Source organism: Agrilus planipennis, unplaced genomic scaffold (genome assembly GCF_000699045.2).
Source record: "Agrilus planipennis isolate EAB-ADULT unplaced genomic scaffold, Apla_2.0 scaffold2, whole genome shotgun sequence".
Lineage (NCBI taxonomy): Eukaryota > Metazoa > Arthropoda > Insecta > Coleoptera > Buprestidae > Agrilus > Agrilus planipennis.
Genome location: NW_020442464.1, coordinates 4,216,335 through 4,237,829, shown reverse-complemented (window position 1 = coordinate 4,237,829; position 21,495 = coordinate 4,216,335). Strand labels below are relative to the sequence as shown.

The 21,495-nt window shown below is 31.2% G+C and overlaps 1 protein-coding gene across 3 annotated transcripts in view; it reads right to left on the bottom strand.

Moving 5' to 3' along the window:
* The window catches only part of LOC108740825 (proton-coupled amino acid transporter 1), a 37,576-nt gene extending 16,601 nt beyond the window's left edge, over positions 1–20,975 (bottom strand). The window contains exons 1-2 of one of the 3 annotated variants that reach the window (XM_025980941.1): positions 20,763–20,975; positions 16,702–16,747 (exon numbers count right to left, since the gene is read on the bottom strand). The gene's annotated coding sequence lies outside the window, so the exon portion shown is untranslated. Of the gene's footprint in view, positions 1–165; positions 254–705; positions 865–16,701; positions 16,748–20,762 lie in introns of those variants that run through there. The other 2 variants (XM_025980942.1, XM_025980943.1) reach the window with 2 other exon arrangements.
* Positions 20,976–21,495: the final 520 nt, after the last annotated feature.

Here is a 21,495-nt window from a genome sequence, read left to right as displayed (position 1 = left end):
ATTCTTATATAAAAAAAAATAAAAACCAAATATTTTCATGTTTAAAGTGCGATATTTACAGAAATTCAGTTAAAATTTAACAACAAACTTTGTGACAAGAAGCAATAGGTATCTGTTATATGACAATAGGTATTATTTTGAAAGGGGTAGGTATTAGATACTTACGGAATTTATATTGTCACTATTTTAGTATACTTAATTAATAATAATTCCATCGACTATGTAAAAACAGCGTATAAACAACTGACCAACTTAAAATTAATCCATTATTAGGTAGGAGGATATTTATATCATATAAAAGCGTATCGATTTAATTATTATCGAACTATATCAGGGTATTAATGAATTACTTGATAATGAAGGGGATTATTTGTTTTTATTGATTATATAAGTGTGGAAAAATCGATAAGGTAATTGAAATTTCAAAAAAAAAATTGGTATCTATTCGTTGAGCTAAGCAATTATTGTTTTATCAATATTTTAATAAAATCAATCAACTTATAATTTTTATTTCAAAAATACCAAAATATGTATTATAAATATTCTTTATATAAAATGTGATTATAACAAATGCAGTTTCAAAAGAGGGAAAAAAATATTCGTAAGAAATATGTAGTAATAATGGTAAGATTATTTTGATAATGAAAACAAAAAAAAAAAATTTCCATAATTTTCCTAATGTTCAAAAAGTCTCATGAGACTTACCCTTAATTTATCAATATTAACTACTTTACACAACGCACTCTGTCAACACCGATTATAAACAACACTTAAAGAAGTTACCATGACAGAATCATGACACAATGTGATTGTGTAAATTGAAAGAACGATTCGTTATATACCTTCGCTCGCGACGTCTGTATCAACAATGATAACCAGAATTGTTGAAGGGCATAATCGCTCGAAACTACTTGGTATGCAAACGGCAGCGTGTTTATATGAGGAAGAACAACATTAAAATTGTACGCAATCGTCGTCAGTCATTTATAGGTGTCGTCAGGTTAATAACTTAATTGCCTTTTCAAAGTCAAGGTGCCATTTTTACCAGAAGTCTTACAAACTCGGGGAATTATACAGAATTGGGACTCCAGACCAAAATCGCTCCAAAAATTTTTTCATCGATTTTCGATCATTCTACATAATAGAATTAGACATTAGGAGGTAGAGGAGACAGTTTTTTATGACTTCATAAATAAAAAAAAATTTTTTGAATAATAATGTAGAAAATATAGGAGCTGACAGGCCTAAGCCTGGATCAGTGATGGGAAATCAAGCTTTGGTTTGTCGGTCCAGTACTGAGCACCAAATTATTGATAAAAATCGATGCTGTATCAAATTTAACCGAGATCCAAATGCTGAAGTTATACATTCCTACAATAATTAACATTGCAGAGCGTTTCAAACAATCAAAGTGACAAACCAAACATTTGTTGTCATACTTGATCCAATATTGGAAAATCTTGCACCAATCTTGGGCCAAGCTGAGCAAATAGAATAATACCGAAGAAACTCGCCCCTATACATATATCAAAAACACGTGCTTAGCTCACTTTGAAGGCTGACATTATCAACACGAGATTGATAATGCGAGCATTTTATCAACGCCAGACCGATAATTCTTACATTCAAAGTGCTCAAAGCACGCGCTAGTTTTCAAAAATGTTTGAGATGTACAGCGGTGAGGCTCTTTGATATTATTCTAGACACCTACATTTTAGAAAAAACTTTTTCGAAAATATGATTTTATTTCTATCAATAATAGTACAGATTAACAAAGTTGGGATTGAAGAAGGAACAAAGAAATAGCTAACTATTTTCGAAGTAAATTCCGATGCTAAATTCTCAATTGGGCCAGGATTTTGAAATGTCCTAACTTCAAAATTAAAAAAATGTCTTTTTGTGGATATTACTGGTTGACATAAGAAGTCATTTTCTAGCTATTTTTAATTGCTAAATTAGAATCTAGTATTTTCACATCAAAATTTTGAAGTGTATCTATTTACTAACATCCTAATTCGACTAGTTTAGTTTTAAGATTAGTATATCCTTAAATTTCAATGTACTAGAAAGATTCTGGTACCAGATTTGAGTTAGTCTTCGAAATATGCAACAAAAATAGTTCCTCTCTTAGTATATTCTTTTATAATTTCCCAAAGGAAGGCTCTAATTTTTGAAAAAGAGCACAAAATTATAGGCATATGAGAAACAGGGTAAAAAAGTAACCGTTTTCGACAAACTCTTCGACGATAGGCTCGAATCTGAGTCCAGAAAAGCTCTAGTATTTACATTGAAACGAAATATATATTCTAACCTAAAACTAAACGTTTTAGGAGCAATACGTTACCTTTTCGTCACAGGAGCAGAATAGGTAACTTCGATATCACACTAGAACAGTTTCTATATTAAAGAAAGTATTTACCTATTTTGTGTTATTGAAGTTAAACAAAGAAAATCATGGAAAATGTTTGATAGTTTCATCTCAAAATTTTCACAAGTGATGCGGAAACTTTATATTAGTCACGAGGTCGAAGGTCTGATTCCCCACGAACATTATGTCAAAGACTTTCATTTGTCATGGCAGTGAATGGTAAGTACCTATTGCCATCATTTTTTCTTCATGTTATAACAAATACAAATAATTTTTCATCACTCTCGTCGTACACATGTGTAGAACGGCCTCTATCTGAATTGGTATTTCATTGACGAATTTATTACGTCAAGGTAATTATTTATTGTCATTATAATATGGAAGTACATTGTGCGATCGTACAGGTACGTCATTTCCGCCGGCCCTAATGAAGTTTACAGGTAAATGCATGAAATAAATCACTACAGACGTCCGTGCACACACATATGAATGACACCAACACATTCTATTAAACGAGACATTTCATGACATCAACATGTTTATTTCCTCCCCTACAGCACAAGTTATTTTCCACCAACCCTAAGAAATTTTCTTAAATAAATAATTTAACAATCTAGTTCACTGAGAGGAAAATCATAATAAAGCAGTCGATTTGGACATAAAGTAATAAGTATTTTTCATCATTAAATAAAAAATTGAGTAACAATCGTATGGATTTATATGAAGTAAAATGTTAGCGATTTTAAATTCTATGTTATGTCGAATTAAGTTGATATTCAGGGTGGACCAGCACATCATGATCCAGAAATTGATGCATGAGCACGTAAATTTTATTCATTTCATTTAAAATTTTGAAGGCTCTGACAAATAAACAAGACAGACACTGTTGTCCCAACAATTAATAAGGTTTGCAATCCCAAAAAAAAATAAATAGAATAAAATCGCTTTCTAGTAAATAGTTATTAAAAATTTGCATGACAAATTATGTATTTTGATTTCCTTTTCTTTTTAAAACTAAGGTTTTCAATCCATAACATGACACAATAAATAATTATTACAAACTTATAATAACATACCTGGGTAGGTACTCTTTGTAACTGCTTATAAATATAATTAATATGTACATATTAAATTGTAGTTAGTTAACGATGCATGAAATACGTCTACCATAAATGGTTTCTTTATAAGAGGGAATTTAAATAGCCCTAATTGTTAGGAAAATTAATTTGTATAACGATGTATACGTAATTAGAAATTTTAGGAAACAATACTTACAATTATGAAAATTAATACTTGCGTCTTCTTGAGTTTCAATAACGACAAAAATTTAGAAATAAGAGGGTCGAAAAAACTGTGATGTCGACTGGAATACTTTTAGTACCCATTCATACAAAAGCTTTATTACACCTTGAAAATTCTGCAGTGACGACATTGTGACGTCAAATAAAGCGTTAACACGTTTAACTGTTTTAAATAATTCATTTCTTGTACGTACCAGTGGTTTCTACCTTCAAAATATTTACATCCTGACATAAAATATTAACTAAATTGAGATGAGTTTTTACTGATCTATAATTCATATATTATTCACGTCTAACAAGTTAAAAATTTTAATGGATCAGAAAATTCCACTGTATAAAATTAACAATGTGGTGAAGACGTGAAGCCAAAAAAAAATTGATATCCAACCAAACATTGGAACATAGCATTAAATGCTACCATCAAAAGGGAACATCATGTTTTGAAAAATATGACGCCGTATAGAGAAATTAATACAAATACACCTTTATATTAATGCGAATGTAAGTGAGTTTGTTTGTTTATTACCATTTAACACCTTAACTATTAAATCGACCATCATGAATTTTTATACACACATTGCCAAGGAAACAGTATAGAACATAGGGTACTTTTTATCCAGATAAATAAGGACTGTCAGTGTCAAAGTGTATGTTTAGCCTACAAAGTTAGAACTTCAGATCTTGATCAGAACTATTTATCAAATTATTGTATTTTAGATAATTTTTGAGACATATTTAGACCATCAACGCAAATGAAGCCTGAGGTAGAAGTTCGTAAAGTAATATTTTATTAATCAACATTGAGCAACTAAAGAAGCTCGCAACTGGTGCTAGCGAAACGTTTTAGGTAGAAACTCCAACCAACGACACCTTTTAGGTCCGAATCTACCTTTTTGGGAGTTAAAAAAAATTATATAAGGGTGCAATTACCAGGGAGATAATGTAAATCCGAAGGCAGACAGTTTCGCTTATTATGATAGCGTCGACATCTATCGGAATTTTCCAGAAATTCAAGAATCAGCAAACGGTATAAACCTACGGCGAGTTTGATGAATTTCTATAAAACCTCCCCTGAAATTGCCAATACAAAATTAGCAAATTTTTTTTACCAAAACTGAAAAGAGAATAAACAGTTTTAATGATGTAGATGTGCTTCCATTTCAATACTATAAATTTGATTTAGTTCAAACCCTTTTGATGAAATAATGTCGGATTCAAAAAAAGAAAAACGTAATGCATTACTTCAAACATTAATTTGCTTAAATAACTACCGCTGTTATATAAAAACAATAGCAACACACTCCCATCAGTTAATTTCCGTGCATTTGGTGATGCAATTTTGTGATTATATGATAGAGACCCCACCTTGATACATACATTCATAGTTTTTAATCACACAACAATCATTTAAGTCCGTTGTACACATAGTTTTGCTTTTTCACCATTTTCTGTCAAAATTGATTATTTTTTACGCATCCGTTACATTCAGTCAATTTCTATCATCATTTTTGTTAATTTTATTAATCTACTGGTTTAAGTGTTGTGCTTTGAATTCGATCGTTTAATGCTAATAAATATTCTTAAATATATCGAGTATTCATCTGTATAGAGGCATTTTGTGCCATTCAAAAAAGTGCATTCATGTAAGTCGTCAAATCAAGGCGGCAACATTTTTGGTCCTTCGAGCCGGATTTGATGCAGAAACAAAAGAAGCACAACAGAGGGAGGTAGAAAAAAATCGAAAACGATCATGAAGACGATAATTCATCGTCTACTCGTTCAAATACTAATCGTCTGCCACATTTTTGTCCATGTGATTTTCGTCATTTCCTTATCAAAATATAACAGAAAATCAGTCTCCTTATTTTAAAATAAGACACTTCCCAACACAAGGAAAAGCGGAATAATTTTTGTTGCATTTGTAAAAAGGAACAGAAAAGTGAAATAACATAAATTTTGAATTCCCCGACCTGCGCAGAGTTATGTACGAATGCAGAAAAACCATTTGCAATTAATAATCACGCAAAATTTAACATTAAATCGTTAAACTAATTGTAGAAAGTGGCATTTCTATGAATCTGTTTGCAATATAAACTTTCATAATACGCTCTTGTTATATTAACCTACCTACTGCCTGGGCTAATATTAGTATAAATGAACATCTGCTGATTGGATACTATTGTTCTCGTAATTTTTTACAAAATGTAATGCAACTTTCTTTGATACATTCGATCTATTCCTTACGAAATAGTTATAGAAAGAAAAATGAGCTACAAGCAAGTAAGAAATAAGTGGTTTATATTGGACAATTGATAATATCTGTAATAAAATAATTTATAAAAATTGTTTTCAACCCCAAAGGATCACTGAGTATCACTACATGGATAAGGATGGATAAGAATAAGATTCTATTATCATACCATCATCTTATCATTATCGCTTTGGCCAAAATTAATCAAAATGATAAAAAATTCAAAGGATTGACAACTTAGAGCTTAAACTAAAATGTAGAATTTCAGATTGATAATTTAGAGTTCCAATGTTTTGATAAACACGAATTTAGTATCAGTATTTTCTAAAAAAAAATTGTTGTTTCACTGAAAGTCTAACGTAAGACCAATTAAGCGATAAAGTTTAAACAAAAGGAAGCAACAACAATTATTCATTTTAGTAAATTTTAAAAGCGAAGGCGAAGAAATTTCTAGCAATATGCTAGCATCAACACCTACCCACACTTAATCTTTATACCACTACATCTACGAAGGAATTTGTCATTTATAAAAAAATATGACCTTACGCTAGATTCTAGATTTATTGTTGTATCTACTTTAATATAATAATTAATCCGGTATGCCACTTAAATACGTAAATACTATACAAAAACTGACGTTTGTATAAATTATAATATTCACTATTATTAAAAAAAAGAAACACATTATTTGCTATTTTTAATTATTTTGTTTTATCCTATTCAAAAGTATAAACCGTAAACATAATAAACAAGATCCTTTATGAATTAGAAAACTGTAATATTTTAAACAAATAGTGACACATAAACGATAATTAATAATCAATAACTTAGAGAGTGATTAAAATAATTACCTGCAACGGATTAAGAATTAATTAATTGGTAATTTGTATAATTTCCATTCTGTAATTGTATGTATAAATATTATACATACGTTACAAATGAAATTAATAGCCAATTTATTATTTATGATTGGATTGATAAGACATTACTTACAGATCTGAGTGTTGGATATTAATTTTAACTAATACCTATAAATATTCCTGAGTAAAAGGATCTTGACAGACAGACAGACAAATAACGAAATAATTCTATAAAGGTTAAAAAATAAACCTTTTAAATTATCATCTATTAATATTCCTGTTGGAGAATTAATTTCTAGCTTTCTGTCTTTTAAAATCCCTGCTCCAAAAAAAAAAAATTTTGCATACATACTAACGATATTTTCTATTTCACATAAATTATTTATTAAATATCTACTATTCCATTTATTTATTGTTTACTTTTTCTTGCCACAATGAATACCTTTTAATCTCATTAAGCACTTTTGTTAATTTAATTGTTCAATATCAGATTATTATGTAAATGAATGATATTCAATGACTATTGCATAATTTGATTATTCTTATTTTGTAAAAAACAATTGGAATTCATACTGTAATGATAGTAACTAAATACAATTAAATCAAAACGGAAACAATTCCACACAGAATGCAAAATAATTCAGCTTAAAAGAACCAAAGCGAATGGGTTGTTTTACACAGTTAAAAAACGACTTTTAGAAAATCATTGCTCAACCGCCATATTTCGCAATATAATAATTAATTAATATAAGAAACAAGAAACGTTCATGGTCGAAAATTACGAATCGTAACCCAATTCGGTTACACAATTTGGCGAACAAGTTTATAATACAAGATTACCTACCTATTTGTAGTTCTAATCCGTTTCATTTTCTATTTCGAGCTATCAATGCGTAACAAAAAAATTGCGCACAACTTTTAACACTAATTATTCATTTATTTAAAAACAAGAATGGCATCAAAAATATACAGAATGTAAACAGGTTTATAGTAAATATACTGATGTCCTATTTGACGGATGGATTAAGGACTGGCAAAACCAAGTATTCCTGATACTTGATAATTAACTCCAACCCTGACAATATGAGGACAATAAGAACTGGAAATGGTCAAACTTAACTAATAGAAGCATAAAATTTGAACAGTGTAAAGACTCTTGTATATTATATGACTGTGACGCAGGGTATAGAAGCGTAAAGGATGATGTAACTTTTAATGTTCTGTAACTGACATATTTTGTCAGAAGTTGCTTTAGGTATAAACGAATGCCGCGGGCGATCGATACCAGCGGAATTTTTGATGTATGCTGCAGGCCGTAAATCATATAGAAATTCGGAACTGGCTTCGGAATACGTCAGCAATGTAATAATCTTTTATACGGTAGGGTTACTACCCTATCTCGTCCTATTGCCTACTATTCACCACTTCATCTACGAATTCCCCGCTAAGCAAAAGGATTTTCTTGTGCAAAATGTCATCATGAAGCAACAATACAAATTAATATATCTGTATCTATATACTATGGTATAGCTATATTGAACCAACTCGTATACGAACAGTTCAGCCCACATAAAACTGATTTACGACCGCCTGCAAAAACCGTCAGTTTTTTCGTTATATCAGAGGAGTATATAACATCTAATAAGTGACCTGTAGTGTCGCGAACGAAAAGAGTGTAAGCAGTGAGTAAATTTAAAGTAACATAAGTAACTAATTCTACAATAAATATCTAACTGCATTTATGACATAGTTCTCTCTAAATAAATGTATATTGAGAGTGTCCACCAAGGTATCCCCATATTAGAACCACTTATGCTGAAAATTATTCCTATTTAACTTACAATTCAAAAAAGGATAAGCACCTGCTTCCTCGCGTGCTTCCTTTAAACAGTTCAGTTACTGACTCGTAACACTTCATACACTATTTTTTTTTCACACGGCATTATACTTCGGTAACATTTTGCACCTATGTTTAACGAAAATGAATTTACAACAAACTATTTAAAGTTACTCTTCCATAAAATACATGTCATAATACGACTGTTATTGTTTGCCATTTTACCGGATTCGTACTTTTCACGAAGAGTACTACACATAAATGAATAAAATCCATTTAAAGTCATGACAAAACCGTAATGAAAAAATTTATTTTATGCGGTACAATGTAAATTACGATCGACACCACAAATATACACGCCAATTGCACGATTTACATCGCCCTGATCCGCTACAAGTGAGCCTGCCTGTTTGTGGAACCGCGTAACAATTTACACGACGGATTTGCGTGGCTTGTGGCCTTACGGAAATTTCTCCAACAGCGTTTATAGTTCGCAATTTTAAATATGAACAGGTCGCAACTTAACGAGAACAACAAAATAGTTAAAAAATTAAAAAAATTAATACCTAAACATTGACGCACAGACATACATATTTTCTGCCACATTTTGATTAGGCAGATCTACAAACGGCGAGCAACATAAACTATTTTTACAATAATCACTACAAACACCCCTGCAAATGTGTCGCCTTAGTCAGCCACAAGTAAATTTACCTGTTTATGTAATCGCGTGACAATTTTCGCGGCAGTTTTGCGTTTCTTGTGGCCTTTTGGACATTACAAGAGAGCACAATCACAAGTAACGCCAAGGGCATTAACTAGACATTAACGAACACATTTTCTGGTATATACTGCATGCAGCGAAAAAATGCGGTAGATTTACTCATAACAAGCATCCACGCGAATCATATTACTTATATGTCGTTCTGATCCGCCACTTGACAATTTTCGCGGCGATTTTGCATTTCTTGTGGCCTTTGGAGATTGCAAGAGAGGACGATCACGAGTCACGCCAACGGCATTAACCCCAGACATAAACGAACACATTTTCTGGTATATTTTCATGCGGTGAACAAATGCGGTAGATTTATTCATGACAAGCATCCACGTCAATCACACGACCTATGTGTCACTCTGATCCGCCACGTGGCAATTTTCGCGGCGGTTTTACATTTCTTGTGGCCTTTTGGACATTACAAGAGAGCACGATCACAAGTCACGCCAACGGCATTAACTAGACATAACCGAACACATTATCTGGTATATTTTCATGCGACGAACAAATGCGATAGATCTACTCATGACAAAGATCCACGCCAATCATACGACCTATGTGTCGCTTTTATCCGCCACTTTACAATTTTGGCGGCGGTTTTTCGTTTTTTGTGGCTTAACGTTTCTTGTAGCCTTTTGGACATTGCAAGAGAGCACGATCACGAATTACGCCAACGGCATTAACTAGACATAACCGAACACATTATCTGGTATATTTTATGCGGCGAACAAATGCGGTAGATTTATTCATGACAAGCATCCACGTCAATCACACGACCTATGTGTCACTCTGATCCGCCACGTGGCAATTTTCGCGGCGGTTTTACATTTCTTGTGGCCTTTTGGACATTACAAGAGAGCACGATCACAAGTCACGCCAACGGCATTAACTAGACATAACCGAACACATTATCTGGTATATTTTATGCGGCGAACAAATGCGGTAGATTTATTCATGACAAGCATCCACGTCAATCACACGACCTATGTGTCACTTTGATCCGCCACGTGGCTATTTTCGCGGCCATTTTGCATAAATCGTGGCCTTTTAGATATTTCAAGAGCCACGAGCAACGCCAACTATCCACAATTTTAAATATGCACAGCTTGAATATATCGCAATGTAGGAAGAATAATAAATTACTTGTAAATTTTAAAATTTTAATGCGAAACAGAAAACACTGAATTTGTTACATTAAAAGAGTTATTGGTCTCTGTCAATATTGTTTCGACCCTCTTGGGTCATTCTCAAGAAAGGAATTCTGTTACTCACTAAAGTTTTTCCAATGAGTTTCTTAGTACTTTTTCCAGCAGCCCAAATTATTTTAATTATGCGGAATACAAAGATAAATAGAATATTTTCTATTTATAGACAGTATGGATAAGTTAACTTTTTGTGATTATGAACGTTAGTCACATCCACAATATTTCAAAATTATATGCACGTATATCACGTGTGAATAATTTCATTCATCATTAAACCGTGTAATACATATCGTTCGTAATTGATAAAGTAAAAAAGCAGCACAATATTCAAAAAGTAGAAAATAGTATCTAATTACGTACACATACAGTAAAGTGAAATTAGCCCCAAAATTATATACTAAAAAGATATAACAATCTATTGAACAATAAATATGCCACTTATTTCATTTGAAAAAAGGTTAATTTTCACTAAAAAGCAAAAAAGTATACAATCACAAATACTCATGAAAAAAAAAAACAATACATAAATTTTATATTTTCACAGAGAATAAACTAATATCAGTATTGATGATAATAAATGATCTAAAGCAGCATATAATATAGGTAATGCAATTGCCTAAACGCATTGTTAAATACAATCCGTCGCATAAAATCTTATTTTTGGATGTTTAGTATCTTCGGAATGCGGTCTGCACTCAAGGCTTTCTTTTGAAATATTTTAGTCTACCGTAGGCAAAATTCACAAAATTGTACGTACATACGCAAGCTATTTAATCGATGATATAAAGCACTATTTCGAATACCAATGAATCTTTTTGTAGACAAGTAATTTATTACTTTTTTTGTTACTTAATGACCAAAACGTGTGCCGTAAGAATACCCGTAATAATAAAACTTGTCGTAAAATAACAATTGGTTAAATTTCGACTGCGGCCGGTACTATTCTCTTTAATCAAATTTTCAACAATTACTTTTGCAGATTTCTCAATTTGCTTACGAAACTTAATATGTATCGATCCTATCGTTAAAATATTCTTTAAAAATGAGTAACCAGATATATCATACCTTATCTATTTTTACTAGCGTGTTATTAATGACCTCCTATTTTTACTGTCACATATAACTTGAAACTAAAGAAGGCTGTTCTATTTCTTCATGGTCACTAACTTTACCACCTGTTTTTATGGATTAATACAAAAAGAAATAGTTAATGGTATTCATTACCTTGTAAAGTGTAGACCATGATAGATGATTCCTTTAAAGGCATTCTAAAGTGTTACATATATTGCTTTTTTATAGAATTATATAAATATAAACGAATTATTGGTTGTTGGTATTGGTTCTTTGGGTGATTTTAAACCATGCTGAAGAATTATTAGAATATTTAGAGACGAGATGTTTATATCCTTAAGGATTATGATTACATCATACGTCCAAATTTTTTTTCAATATAAAATGAATTTTAAATAAATAATAGTTAAAAAAATAACAAATCAACTTCAGCTTTAACAACAATCTTACTGAAAAAAAAATAATTTCAAAATGTATATGTTTCAATTGTAATATTGTAAATTTAATTAGGAATTTGTTCAGGATTAATAGCTTATGATTAAACAGTGCTAATTCTTATGTAATCAAGATAATCTTTAGGTATAATAGTTTAATGATTCTAGGCAGTACTTTATAATGGTGATACTGCGGCCAAGGTAAACCGCTTTAATCTACTAAAAATTATAAACTTCTTCAGAACGAAAACAATCCTACAGCATCAGTTACCTTCAAAAACGTTTAGTTTGCAATTTCATGCTTGATTTTAAGTGTTTTTCGAGATAAACAAATCAAAACCAGATCCAATATATTTCAGACGCAGAAATTTAAAAGGTGAAATTAAAAATAACCGAGAATTTGGGTCATGTTTACCTTTAAAAACAAGAATGCAAATTACTATACAATTTTCTTTTTATTTCACATCATCGTCCATCCAGATATAGTGCCCCGCACTCGTTAAATAATAAATTAATTTTTTGGTTAATTTGATATCCCTTATTCAACCCCTTTTCTTTATGTTTCTACCCTTTTCAAAAATAATCAATACAGTAGGAATTTTTGTCACACATCTAACCGTTCTTACATTTCTAAATCAACTCTAAAAAATAGCAATCATTAAAACCTGATAATTTAAATCAGTAACTTGTGTTGCTTCTTTATTTGACTCGGACGTTTGTGGAAAGTTTTTGTATTTTTGATAATATATTAATTTTCTTACGTGGCAGCAATTAATTTTGAAAAAAACACATTATCTGGTATATTTTATGCGGCGAACAAATGCGGTAGATTTATTCATGACAAGCATCCACGCGAATCACACGATCTATATGTCACTTTGATCCGCCACGTGGCTATTTTCGCGGCCATTTTGCATAAATCGTGGCCTTTTAGATATTTCAAGAGCCACGAGCAACGCCAACTATCCACAATTTTAAATATGCACAGCTTGAATATATCGCAATGTAGGAAGAATAATAAATTACTTGTAAATTTTAAAATTTTAATGCGAAACAGAAAACACTGAATTTGTTACATTAAAAGAGTTATTGGTCTCTGTCAATATTGTTTCGACCCTCTTGGGTCATTCTCAAGAAAGGAATTCTGTTACTCACTAAAGTTTTTCCAATGAGTTTCTTAGTACTTTTTCCAGCAGCCCAAATTATTTTAATTATGCGGAATACAAAGATAAATAGAATATTTTCTATTTATAGACAGTATGGATAAGTTAACTTTTTGTGATTATGAACGTTAGTCACATCCACAATATTTCAAAATTATATGCACGTATATCACGTGTGAATAATTTCATTCATCATTAAACCGTGTAATACATATCGTTCGTAATTGATAAAGTAAAAAAGCAGCACAATATTCAAAAAGTAGAAAATAGTATCTAATTACGTACACATACAGTAAAGTGAAATTAGCCCCAAAATTATATACTAAAAAGATATAACAATCTATTGAACAATAAATATGCCACTTATTTCATTTGAAAAAAGGTTAATTTTCACTAAAAAGCAAAAAAGTATACAATCACAAATACTCATGAAAAAAAAAAACAATACATAAATTTTATATTTTCACAGAGAATAAACTAATATCAGTATTGATGATAATAAATGATCTAAAGCAGCATATAATATAGGTAATGCAATTGCCTAAACGCATTGTTAAATACAATCCGTCGCATAAAATCTTATTTTTGGATGTTTAGTATCTTCGGAATGCGGTCTGCACTCAAGGCTTTCTTTTGAAATATTTTAGTCTACCGTAGGCAAAATTCACAAAATTGTACGTACATACGCAAGCTATTTAATCGATGATATAAAGCACTATTTCGAATACCAATGAATCTTTTTGTAGACAAGTAATTTATTACTTTTTTTTTGTTACTTAATGACCAAAACGTGTGCCGTAAGAATACCCGTAATAATAAAACTTGTCGTAAAATAACAATTGGTTAAATTTCGACTGCGGCCGGTACTATTCTCTTTAATCAAATTTTCAACAATTACTTTTGCAGATTTCTCAATTTGCTTACGAAACTTAATATGTATCGATCCTATCGTTAAAATATTCTTTAAAAATGAGTAACCAGATATATCATACCTTATCTATTTTTACTAGCGTGTTATTAATGACCTCCTATTTTTACTGTCACATATAACTTGAAACTAAAGAAGGCTGTTCTATTTCTTCATGGTCACTAACTTTACCACCTGTTTTTATGGATTAATACAAAAAGAAATAGTTAATGGTATTCATTACCTTGTAAAGTGTAGACCATGATAGATGATTCCTTTAAAGGCATTCTAAAGTGTTACATATATTGCTTTTTTATAGAATTATATAAATATAAACGAATTATTGGTTGTTGGTATTGGTTCTTTGGGTGATTTTAAACCATGCTGAAGAATTATTAGAATATTTAGAGACGAGATGTTTATATCCTTAAGGATTATGATTACATCATACGTCCAAATTTTTTTTCAATATAAAATGAATTTTAAATAAATAATAGTTAAAAAAATAACAAATCAACTTAAGCTTTAACAACAATCTTACTGAAAAAAAAAAATTATTTCAAAATGTATATGTTTCAATTGTAATATTGTAAATTTAATTAGGAATTTGTTCAGGATTAATAGCTTACGATTAAACAGTGCTAATTCTTATGTAATCAAAATAATCTTGAGGTATAATAGTTTAATGATTCTAGGCAGTACTTTATAATGGTGATACTGCGGCCAAGGTAAACCGCTTTAATCTACTAAAAATTATAAACTTCTTCAGAACGAAAACAATCCTACAGCATCAGTTACCTTCAAAAACGTTTAGTTTGCAATTTCATGCTTGATTTTAAGTGTTTTTCGAGATAAACAAATCAAAACCAGATCCAATATATTTCAGACGCAGAAATTTAAAAGGTGAAATTAAAAATAACCGAGAATTTGGGTCATGTTTACCTTTAAAAACAAGAATGCAAATTACTATACAATTTTCTTTTTATTTCACATCATCGTCCATCCAGATATAGTGCCCCGCACTCGTTAAATAATAAATTAATTTTTTGGTTAATTTGATATCCCTTATTCAACCCCTTTTCTTTATGTTTCTACCCTTTTCAAAAATAATCAATACAGTAGGAATTTTTGTCACACATCTAACCGTTCTTACATTTCTAAATCAACTCTAAAAAATAGCAATCATTAAAACCTGATAATTTAAATCAGTAACTTGTGTTGCTTCTTTATTTGACTCGGACGTTTGTGGAAAGTTTTTGTATTTTTGATAATATATTAATTTTCTTACGTGGCAGCAATTAATTTTGAAAAACAGTTGTAATATTAAAAACAGCTACAATCCGATTTTTTTAAAGTCCTTAACGAATAATTCGCCTGTGGTACATACATACATAAATATACGTATACAAATGCCTATGTCATTTTTAAAGGTACATTCTCTACATGCCTTTTATTGTATTATGAATATAAACATATATGCAAAACATTTAGACTAATAGAAATTCACTTCTCATCCTGGATGGTGGTATAAATGACAGTCCACAATTTACATGCACGATCGGTACATCCTTGAACTTGAAAATGTATAAATACAAGGTCACATACACTGGACAATGTTATTGTACATTATAAAAAGATATTAAATGTATCTACAATATGTGTAATTTAAGTCAACTCTTACAATTAATTTTATTACGAGTAAACTGGCGATGGTCAGCAGAAGGGGGGGGGGGATGCCACCCCTGACCTATGCACAAAGCACTTTTTTTCAGCAATTTCAAAATTTTGAAATCGTTATAAGTCATTGTTAGGTACCTTTTTAGAAAAATCGTTATTTAATTATTCCTTAAGTGATTACATCGATCGATCATATGCTGCATTATATCGTCTCGCCTCGAAATTACTGATAAAAATAGCTCCACAAAGTTTGATTGAATGATTCGGAAATCCAGCACCAAGCCTATCACTCGAAATCGAATGATGGATCTAATCTATGCCGTAAAATAGGAATTCAAATGTAAACTTTGCGAGAAGTAAAATTTTAAGAATTCTTTATATTTAACCGTAATGAAAATGGCATATTTTTCTTGGTCTAGAAACAAACAGTCCAAATTTTCGAAACTTCGTGGCCTGCAGCGTCATTTCCTACCAGCTTGTTTTACATCCTACAACCACAGCTGGGGCGAATAACGCCGAAAGGAAGACAGAAATTGAGCCATACATACAAGGACTTATCCTCTAGGTTGTTTAAATTTTGGGAGAAAGTTAAAGCTCAACTATATTATATTAAACTTCCTAGAATCTAAAGAAAAATCGGCTTTTGAATTACAGTATTGATTTAAATAGCCATTCAATCGCTGTATAATATTCTCCTTTAATGGTAGTAAAAATAAAGTATTTCGATTACCTTATAACGTTTATTGCCATAATCATATTCATTTTTATACTATCAAAAACAATTACCCATGTTTCTTCCAGTTTTAATAAATAGTAATTTGTTAAAACACGAAAGCTTAATAAAATACTTACTTATTTGATTAGTCAGAGTGTTTTTCAAAGAATTCGTGTTTCTTTCCTGAAACAAACAGAAAAATTATGTAGTTTTGACATTCCTTCTAATCAGTGAAGTTTTTTTAACAGTTCAACTTTTTCTAAATGAGATGATCACACACAAATTATGTATTAGTAGTGATAATGCTTCAAATTAACTCACTGCTCCTATTTCTAGTCTTCTTGGATGTAACATATTATCCCGTATTTTCTATACTATATTACAAGTGATATATATCATATTACAAGTGGTACAGATTATATAGATTTCATAAACGCAATCTCTCAATAATTTTACAGTAATTGTTATCCTATCCATAATATAGAGACAAGAACTAGCTACAAACTTTTTGTACATTCCCAGTTTTATAAATAGGTAGGTGTAAATTCCACAAAAAAAAACCGATGAATACAAATTAGCCACCTAGAAAAATTACCATAAGTCAGATGGATTTTTCCACTCCTTGAACGGAGTGTAAATAAAAATGTTGCCAAAGAAAGATGATTTCTGTATTGTCCAAACAAAAAACGAACTATTAAACAATAATTACAAAACCTTGACCATCAACAAGAAAGAAATACCAGTAACAATATTCGTCTAAATAAATAACACGTATGTAATAATTGCTTGTTTTTTGACTTAATCTATTAGGGTTTAAATTCTTTAGATTTTCAATTCCATCTACACGAAATAACAATATCTGTATACGTATATAGACAATATACTGACTTTTATTTTACAATAACTAATTTAAACAATAACAGAAACATGTTTTTTAAGCAATACCAGAAGTCAAATAATATTTAAGAAATTGTCTTGGTTTACGTAAATGTCAATAATACCTAGAAAGTATCAGAATATGATACATATTACTGAATGGTTTACACTAGATATAAGTAAGTACTGTACATTAATGTTGAATATTGGGTTTTGAAGATTTAGAAACCAAGTATTACCTACATACGAGGTCTGTCCGAAAAGTATCGCGATTTTCGAATTTCCGCGGGTTACCTATATTTGTTCGATCATGTTGAATGTTCAGGTAATTTTTGACAGCAGTTTCGCTTGCACGTGTTTTGGCTCGTCTTCGATTTTCGTCTATTCCAAAAAATGGACCAAAGAATCTGTATAAAATTTTGTGTGAAAAACAAAATTAAGTGCGCGGACACATTCCTAATGTTGATTGTGGCATATGGTGGAGTTACCTTGGACCAAAGCAACGTTTATCGGTGGTACAAAATGTTCTCAGAAGGTCAAGAAGATGTAAACAACGAAGAGCGTACCGGCCACCCTAATACGTCAACAACAGATGAAAATATTGATGAAGTGAAGAAAATAGTATTGGTAAATCGTCTAATCACCGTTAGAGATGTATTGGAGGAATTATCATATCTATTGGCTCCTGCCATTCAATTTTTACCAATGATTTAGACATGAGACGGGTCGCCGCGAAATTTGTACCAAAATTGCTCAATTTCAACCAAAAACAGTATCGCATTAACATTGCTAAGGAACTGTTGAACTGTTTTCAAGGAATTGCAGGGGCCTGGTGCATCATGAGTTCTTGCCACAGGGTAGAATGGTCATTAAGGAATATTACCTGCAAGGATTTGTGGAAAAACAAAAATTGGCTTTTGCACCATGATAACGCCCCTGGTCACACATCGTTACTTGGCCAAAAACAACACACTAATAATGCCGCACCCACCCACCGTATTCCCCAGATCTGGCCCCCTGTGACTTTTTCTTGTTCCCGAAACTGAAGACATCCATGAAAGGACTACGCTAAGCGTTACGATTGAGGAGATATAGACGGCATGGAAGGAGGAGCTGAACAAGATCACAAAAACCGATTTTTTGAAGTGCTTCGAGAATTGGAAAAAACATTGGCACAAGTGTATAATATCTACTGGGAATTACTTTGACGTGAAAAAAGTAGATATTCATGAATAAATAAATAATTTTTGAAAAAACACAAAATTTGCGATTGAGCAGACCTCATACTGACCCAGGCTGTCGAATTTTCGCTAACAAAAAAGGTATAACATCAAAAATAAAAATAAATAAATAAATATAAATAAAAGATTGGATCTTTCTAAATAAAATCCTGACTACACCCTTCATTTCTTTTACTTTACCGAAATTTTTATGCAAACAATTCGGAGGTCCCTGTTCAAAATTCTCAAGTGCATAAGTATGTATTTTATGTACTACCACGTCTTGTGAATAATTCATTCGAAATCATCTGGTCGTATGGATGAACGACCTTTCATTAAGCCGAACATGGAAAGACAGGACCTCCAAGCATCTCGATTTCGAAATCCCTTTCGGAATATTAACAAGTGCAAAATGTGCATGCAATTTTTTCATGCGCAATCTTCCCACTGCAATTCTAAGACACCGTGGGTTGCGAAAGTTACAAAACGAATCGTTAAATTCATTTTATCATACGTGCTTGAATAATGAACTATCTACCATTCGATAGGTATGCCCAAAATAAAAAATCAATTGCGTATGTTACCGTTATCGCAAGTAAAAAGGTATTGCAACAAGAAATCCTAGCCCAAAATGGGGTTGTAAATATTTTGTTGATATATAAAAGATTGATACTGATTTAATTCGTCCAGCAAGAAAAGACTACGGCTTCAACTCAACCTTTTTATATCATTTATTTATTTACAACCCCATTTTGACCCTGATCATTTACATATTGCAATAATAAAGGGAAAAAATGAATCCAAAGATTCTTTAGCTTTAGGTTCATCTAACAAGTGAAGTATTTGATGTCTTTTGACTAGTAATATAGCAAAATTTAACGGCAAATACACCAGAAAATACTTATGGAAAAGTATATTTTGAATAAAATACAAAATGCTTTTGTCAAAACAGTATTTAAATGCAAAATAGAACATGTAGTAATTAAAACAAGAGTAACAATCGTATCAACAATCCCCAAACAGTTTAACAATTTTAATAGTTTAGTGTAGAAGATTAAGTTATATTTTTATAAATTTTCAGTTCAAAAGCAGAAAAATGTTGTTACCCTCAAATGTTAAAAAGCCGTCAGGAAAAAATGAGTTTGAATACATTATGTTGATAAATACTTGTACACTCCGTCAAATTTTAATTAAAAAACGTAACCATAAAAAAGTGTTACAGGAATTAAAACAAGCATGAACCTTTGAAATGGTGTAACTGTGTAACAAGCGAAAGATTTTTAAACGTAATAAGCAGCTACAACATTAGTTGCAAATATATTTCATACTATAAAAAATTAAACGATATTTATTTGCACAGCAATAAATGTAACAAAAAGCATTCCAAGACAATGTGCACATTTCTTCTGGAAATGTATATAAATAATTATCAACCATTGTATAGGTATAATGTTATACTTCTTATTACGGCGCTCCTTTTTTACCTTGAAATGTCATTATTCTTTCCTTGCTAAAGACTTAATGTATAAAACTGCTTTTACAATTTTGCCACTGCATTATACTTACAAACACTGACGAAATATATTATAGTTGTAGTGCAAGTACCATTCTTACCTAGGAATATCTTTAACAGTAATTTTTGAGAATTTTTGTAAAATGATAATTGAGTACAAATTCATTTTCATTATCCAAGTGAAAAATTTCCATTCTCTCACATTTCTCAAGTCTTTCGTTACTAAACCTCAATACTATTTCAATTATTGGAATAACAAACAACTCTTTTCTATAGAAAACAATTGTTTTAGTCAAATCAAAGAAAAAACTATGCCAAAGTATAACAATAGTTAACGAGTGCATAATTGTTTCTTTCAGAAACGCCTTCTCGATTTTCGCAGTAAAACCGATAGAAAATCAACGTATCGAATCAAGTAGGTATACGTATGCACGTGGAAAACAAAACAAAAACCAAAACACGTACGGAATTCGAGTAAGAGTAGACATCCAGTCGCCTAATTACTGACCTACTCAAGAAGGAAGATGCACTAACATACAACTTGTGCTTCTCTATTAACATTTACAAGCACATACATACACATACACACCTGTTTGATGTTGCTGCTTGATACTGTCGCGTATTTAATATCGAATTATATATCGTAGTAGTAGTCGGATAGAACAGCCGAACAGTTGTACAGTTGTAATCTTGTCACATTCCAATCGCCACTGCTGTCGCGCACAGATTGACTAACCGACTGCAAGAAAATTGCCTTCTGCTCGCTGTTTTCATGCCCGCAAAACTAATCAACACTCAATACAATGTTATTAATATCCTCCCTCCCAATACATTCAGCATGTGCTAGCGGCCAAGAAGGATCTTGTTTGCTGTGACCTGTGGCTGCGATTATCATCAATATCCGCGATTGTACTTACTCCAGCACTCAAAAGGAAGAAAGTAGTTTTCCACTGGGAGAAACACGCACCTCCAAGGATCAAAGATGTGATTTAATTGAAGCAGTTCCGTCTAAAACACAACATGCAAAATGCCTGCTTTAAATGTTTCTTTTTTATATTATTTTCTATTTGGGTTTGGATGACTTTTAGACCTATTTTTCATTTCGAAAATATTAAGTCCAACAAAAAAATTAACTTTTGGGTGTTCCATTACCACCAGCTAGTCACGCTAGTGGGCTGATAGTCCCTCTAGACCAGGGCAGTGTTCGGAACCGTACGATAATTATCGTACACATACGATAATTTCATGTCTACGTACGATGTACGATATCATATTATTATCGTACGCAGATTGTACGATAATTTTCATGCATTCAAAATTTA